Below are 7,101 nucleotides of genomic sequence, written 5' to 3' on the forward strand. Positions count from 1 at the left end.
GAACTGAAAACATGTTTTGTTATTAAAAGAGTGGAGGATGGAAGAAAGGAAAGAGAGAGAAAAAACTGAGGACAGTAAGTAGGGCATGGAAACGAGAAGGGGGTAGGTAGAATGGGATATGTCATTCTCCTCCTAACCCTATATTGTGAAACATACAAAAATTGTCCACTTTATAAAATAAATAAAATTGGTTAAATACATTTTTATTTTTTAATAGGAGGAAAAATAGAAACTTACAATGCCATGAAGTTAAATAGCATGCTACTAGATATGACAGTCTCCATTATACAGTTAAAATACATCCCCTTATATGAATAGACACAGAACAAAATCATCAACAGGAAGAAAAAAGAAATTAACACAATGAAATTAAATAGCATGCTACTGAATCACTAATGTGTCACTGAAGAAATGAAAAGAAAATAAAGAACATTCTTGAAGAAAATGATGCTACTGCATGATCTATGAGTCACTGAAGAACTTAATGAGAAAAAAGTGTTTTGAAGAGAGGAAACTAACAAAAAATTCAAAATCCATGAGATATAGTTTCTGCTGATCTTTGTTGGTGAGATATGTCTTCTGGAAGCAACAAATAGATTTTTTTTTTCTTAATCCAGTCTACTAATCTATGATGCTTGTTTGATGAGTTTAAGCCATTTGCATTCAGCATTGATATAAATGTGTGGTAATTTGCTCCTGGCATTTTAAGCAATGAGTTGTTCATTGATTTAGTCATCTGTTGTTATTTTACTGGGATGTTCTTTGTATTTACCTGTGGTTTTGGTGAGTGCTGTTCCTCTGTCATGACAACATCTTTAAGTATCCTTTGTAGGGCAGGTTTGGAAGAGGCATATTCTTTCAGCTTTTCTTGACTGTGGAAGAGTTTTATTTCATTTTCAAAGACAAAGGAAAGCTTTGTTGGATATGTTATCTTGGGCCGACAATTTTTTTTCTTTTAGAATCTGGAATATGTCACTCCATTCTCTTCTAGCCTGTAGAGTTTCCTGTGAGAGATCTCCTGTGAGTTTAATTACCATTCCTCTGTATGTAAACTGATTTATTTTCACGTGCACATTTAAGTATCTATTCCTTATGTTCAATTGAAGAGAGCTTGATTATCATGTGTCTTGGTGAAGATCACTTTTGGCCAGCCCTATTGGGAGTTCTGTGCCCCTCCTAAATCTTGTTTCCCAATTTTTTCTCTAGATTAGGGAAATTTTCCTTTATTATTTCATGAAATATATTTGTAAAACCAGTTTCTCTTTCTGCACCTTCTGGGACTCCCATAACTCTGTTTTTTTAATTAATTATTTTGCATTATGTGACAGTTTCATAGGCTCTGGGAACCCTCCACCCCTCCCCCTCCCCCTCCCCTCCCCCCTGGTGGATTCCTCCACCTTGATGCAGTATTACAGTTCAAATTCAATCAAGATTCTATCCTTGCAAACATCTACCAAGCATAGAGTCCAGCTACTTATTGTCCAGATGGGTTGAAGTTTCTTGGGAAGACCATTTCTGGTCCGAAGTTAGAGCTGGTAGAATATCATCCTCCCATAACTCTTATTAGGCCTCATAATAGTGTCTTTCAATTCTTGAATACATTTTTTTGGCCTGATCCAGCTCTGCTTCCAGCTTTTTGTTTGTTTCCTCCTGGTGACAGGAAATATCTTCTAATTTTGAGATTCTTCTGTTTATTCTATTTTGGAGGCTCTCCACTGTACTTTTAATTTGCTTCACTGTATTCTTCATTTCAGATACATCAGTTTTTATTTGATTCATTGCTGCTATTTGCTGTGTTACATATTCCTTAAATTCCTCAAACTCCTACTTTACAAGCTTCTCGTTGTTGATAAGAAGCTTTATAATGAATTTTCTGAATTCTGTATCTCCCATTTTTCTCAACGTCTAGTGCAATGCACTGAGCTCAGTGACTTCACTCCCAGCTCAGCACATGCGCAGCTCACTGTTGTCCCTGCAGTCTTAAAGTTTTTCCACACCATACAAAATGGCACGCAATCAGGCTCTAGGGGGCAGACTGCACTGTGAAATCCACTCTGTTCTCCCACTGCCCTTCTGGGATCTGCCGCTCACTCTCTGCTCCTGGTCAAATCAAACAGACCAGTAGGATGGGCAATTCTTTGTCTGGGCTCACCACCTGAGCTCCTGGTAAATGTTCCTTCCACCTTGTTGCTAGTGGAGTTCCAGCTGCCAGTGGAATTTAGATCATGGCTTGCTGAATGTCACTGGAATATCAGTCACTGCAACACCACACTGCTGTGTCCACTGCTTTCCTGTGTCTGTCAGTCTCCAGGTAACCTTCTGCTGTTGTTCTGATCTTTCCTGTTTTCTGGAATATACCCTCTCTGCTTCACATTGACTAATGTTTCTCTGTTTAAACATGTCCTTCCCCTATTCTGCCATCTTGATTCTCTCATTTAAATGTATTTTAAAAGACTTAATCAAAAGCACAGAAACTGCAAAGCTGCTAGAAGAAAATGGAGAAAAATCTCTAAAACATTGGTCTGGACTCTGGACAATAATTATAATAATATTTAAGATATGGGCAAAGCACAAATAACAAAAGAAAAAGCAAAGTAAACAAGTGCTTTACATAAAACTAAGAATCTTCTGCACAGTAAATGAAACAGTTCCTGGATTGGGAAGGAGTATTGTCAAACCATATATCTGATGAGGTTATACTAAAATATATATATAAGTACAAGGAACTCAATTCAAAAGATGGAAATAACTCAATTGAAAGATGTATCAGAGGCCAGCATTATGTGTGAGTGGGTAAAATCATAGTTAATTCTGTTAGCATATGAATGTTGGTTCAAGTTCAATCTGCTCTACTTTCTTTTTTTTTTTAAAGATTTATTTATTTTTATTACAATGTCAGATATACAGAGAGGAGGAGAGACAGAGAGGAAGATCTTCCATCCGATGATTCACTCCCCAAGTGAGCCGCAACGGGCCGGTGCGCGCTGATCAGAAGCCGGGAACCAGGAACCTCTTCCAGGTCTCCCACACGGGAGCAGGGTCCCAACGCATTGGGCCATCCTCGACTGCTTTCCCAGGCCACAAACAGGGAGCTGGATGGGAAGTGGAGCTGCCAGAATTAGACCTAGTGCCCATATGGGATCCCGGGGCATTCAAGGTGAGGACTTCAGCCGTTAGGCCATGCCGCCGGGCCCAATCTGCTCTACTTTCAATCCCATTCCTGTCAATTCACCTTGGAAAGATGAAAAATGGTTCAAGTAATTGGCCCTCTTCCACCCACATGGGAGAACTAAATGGAGTTCCAGACTCAGCTTTGTTTTGGCTTTTGTTTGCCATTTGGATATCTATCTATCATCTATCTATCTATCTATCTATCTATCTCTCCCTCTCCCCATGGCCCAACATTTCAAATGAAGAAATATTTTTTTAATTTATTTATTTTTATTGCAAAGTCAGATAAATAGAGAGAAGAGGAAAGACTGAGAGGAAAATCTTTCACCCATTAATTCACTCCCCAAGTGACCGCAATGGCCTGAGCTAAGCCAATCTAAAGCCAGGAGCCAGGAGTTCTTCTATGTCTCCCATATGGGTGCAAGGTCTCAAGGCTTTGGGCCATCCTCAACTGCTTTCTCAGGCCACAAGCAGGGAACTGCATAGGAAGTGGGGATGCCAGGATTAGAACTGGCACCCATATGGGATCCTGGCATGTTCAAGGAGAAGACTTTAGCCACTATGCCACTGCACCAGGCCCTCGATGAAGAAATATTTTTAAAAGGTCCAAAGATCCAAACAGATATTTCTCAAAAGCTAGAAATCAAGTGGCTGGCAGGAATATTTTTTATAGTTAGTGTCACAAATTACAGAAACTCAAAGTAAAACAGTAATGAAACATGTGCAGACACCTTTAATATGTCTTTGGTTTTGATTGTGCTTTTGCTGACTTTTCTAAAAAGTCTTTTCTCATTTCTGTGTCTTGGAGAGTGCTTTCCATGTTTTTCTCTAATACTTTGAAGTTTTCTGGGTGAAGAATTAGATCTTTGATCCATTTAGTGGTAATTTTTGTGTAAATTGATGGGTGGATATCTTACTTTTTACCTCTTCAGGCTGCTATCCAAATGTCCCAACAGCATTTTTTCAAGAGAATGGGCTTTTCCCCGAATTATGTTCAGTTCTGTTGTCAAATTTAGTTGACTTTGCATGTGTGGGCTCCCTGCTAGGGTTTCTATTCTGCCTCATTGATCGTCTTCTCTGTTTCTGTACCAGTGTTGGACTATTTTGATGATCACTGTCCTGTAATATGTCTTAAGTTCTGGAAATGTGATTCCTCCAGCTTAATTTTTATTCATTGGGATAGTGTTTGCTATTCATGGTCTCGTCTGCTTCCAGATAAACTTTTATACCATCTTTTTCTATTTCCAGGAGGAATGTCAGGATTTTCATTAGGGTTGGAATAAATCTGTGTATTATTTTGGTAATATGGAAATTTTGATGATCCTGCTGATCCAGTAACACGGTGAGCCTTTCCATGTTTTAATGTCTGCTTCCATTTCTTCTTTTTTTTTTAAATATTTTATAACTTTCATTACAGAGGTCTTCCACATCTTCGATTAAGTTAATTCCAAGTTGTTTAAGAATCCTCAGTGCTATTTTAAAGAGCGCTGTATTTATAATTTCTTTCTCAGGAATGCAGTTTTTGTGTATAATAGTGCCATCAATTTGTTATTAATTTTGAGTCCTGATACCTTGCCAAATTCTCTTGTAAGTTTCAATAGTCTCTTGATTGAACCTTTTGATTCTCCTGTGTAGAGAATCATGTCATGTGAAAACAGAGATGATTTAAATTCCTGATTCCTGATTTGAATTCCTGTAATTTGATTTTCTTGTCTAATAGCTCTGGCAAGGATTTCCAATAACATATTGAATAGCAGTGGTGAAAGTGGACATACTTGTTTAGTTCCAGTTTTTAGAGAAAAAGCTTCCAGTCTTTCCTTGTTTAGTATGATGCTGGTATCAGGTTATTTATACACACCTCTAATTATGTTATATAATGTTCCTTCTATGCCTGTTACTTAAGCTTTTTAGCATGAGTGGTGTTGGATTTTATCAAATGCATTCTCTGTATTTATTAAGATGATCACATGGGATTTTTACTGTATTATTATTATTACAGTGTGGTTCCTTAGGCTCTGGTGTTTACCCTCCCCCTAAAAAACCCTCTCCTCACTGATTTCTCCAAGATTATTGCAATTAAATAGTTTCTCATATGGTTTTTATTTTTCAATTTGTTGATATGATGTATCACATTTATTATTTTGTGAATGTTAAACCATCCTTGCAAGCCAGGGATCTATCCCACCTGGTCTGAGTGAATGGTCTGTCTGATATACTGTTGGATCCTGTTGGCTAGTATTTTGTTGAACATCTTAATGTCTATGTTCAATAAGGCTATTTGTTAATAGCTCTCTTTTTCTGCTTCATTTCTTTCTGGCTTTGTATTAAGGTGATATTGGCTTCATAAAACGAGTTTTGAAGGATTGCCACTCTTGGTATTGTTTAGAACAGCTGTGGGAGATTGGAGTAAGTTCTTCTTGAAGCAATCGGTACAATTCTGCAGTGAAGTCATCTGGTCTAGGGCTTTTCCTGGTTGAGAGGGATTTAATTACTGATTCAATTTTATTCCTTATAATAGGTCTATTTAGATTATTAATTGCTTCGTGATTCAATTTTGGCAGATTATGTATGTCCAAAAATCTGTCCATTTCTCCTAGGTCTTCAGATTTTTTAAAAGATTTATTCATTTTTATTGCAAATTCAGATATACAGAGAGGAAGAGAGACAGAGAGAGGAAGATCTTCTGTCTGATGACTCACTCCCCAAGTGAGTGCAATGGCTGGTGCTGCGCCGATCCGATGCCGGGAACCAGGAACCTCTTCTACGTCTCCCACACGGGTGCAGGGTCCCAACGCTTTGGGCCGTCCTCGACTGCTTTCCCAGGCCACAAGCAGGGAGCTGGATGGGAAGTGGAGCTGCCGGGATTAGAACCGGCGCCCATATGGGATCCCGGGGCTTTCAAGGCGAGGACTTTAGCCGCTAGACCACACTGCCAGGCCCACGTCTTCAGATTTATTGTCATATAGTTGCTTGTAGTAGTTCCTAATAACCTATGTATGCTTGTGATATCTGTTATTTAGTTCATGTTTTGTCTCTGATGTTATTGATTTGTAACTTCTTCCTTTTTTTGATTAGATAGGCTACTGGGAAATCTATTTTGTTGATTTTCTGAAAGATCCAGCTCTTTGGTTCTTTGACCTTATGTATTGTTCTTTTGTTCTCTATTTCGGTTTTTGGTTATTTCTTTTTCCCCACTAGTCTTGGGATTGCTTTGCTGTTGTTTTTGTAGCTCCTTCAACAGTATGGTCAGCTCATTTACTTGGTGCTGTTCTAATCTCTTGACATAAGCATTGATTGAGATGAACTTTCCAATTAACACTGAGTTGATTATCTCTCATATGTTTTTTTTTATTTCTTTAATATTCATTTATTCATTAATTACATTGCATTACATGACACAATTTCATAGGTACTGGGATTCCCCCCTCTTCACCCCAAACCCTTCCCCCATCATGAATTCCTTCACCTTGATGCATAACCACAGCTCAAGTTCCGTTGAGATTCCCTAATTAAAAGTTTACACCATACAGAGTCCAGCATCCCACTTGTCCAGTTCAAGTTCAACGGCCTCTTAGGGAGGCCCTCTCAGGTTTGTAGGCAGAGCCAGCAGAGCGTCACCTCGATCAATTAGTCTCATATGTTTTTTAAAGGTTTATTTTTAATTGGAAAGTCACATATATAGAGAGGAGGAGAGACAGAGAAGATCTTCTGTCTATTGATTCACTCCACACGTGCCTCAATCGCCTGAGCTGCGCAATCTGAAGCCAGAAACTTCTTCCAGGTTTTCCACATGGGTGCAGGGTCCCAAGGATTTGCGTCATCCTCTACTGCTTTCCCAAGCCACAAGCAGGGAGCTGAATAGGAAGCAGGGCTGCTAAGATTAGAAGCAGCAGCCATAAGCGATACCGAGGTGAGGACTTTAGACACTAG

The sequence above is a fragment of the Ochotona princeps genome, chromosome 1 (assembly GCF_030435755.1).
Source record: "Ochotona princeps isolate mOchPri1 chromosome 1, mOchPri1.hap1, whole genome shotgun sequence".
Lineage (NCBI taxonomy): Eukaryota > Metazoa > Chordata > Mammalia > Lagomorpha > Ochotonidae > Ochotona > Ochotona princeps.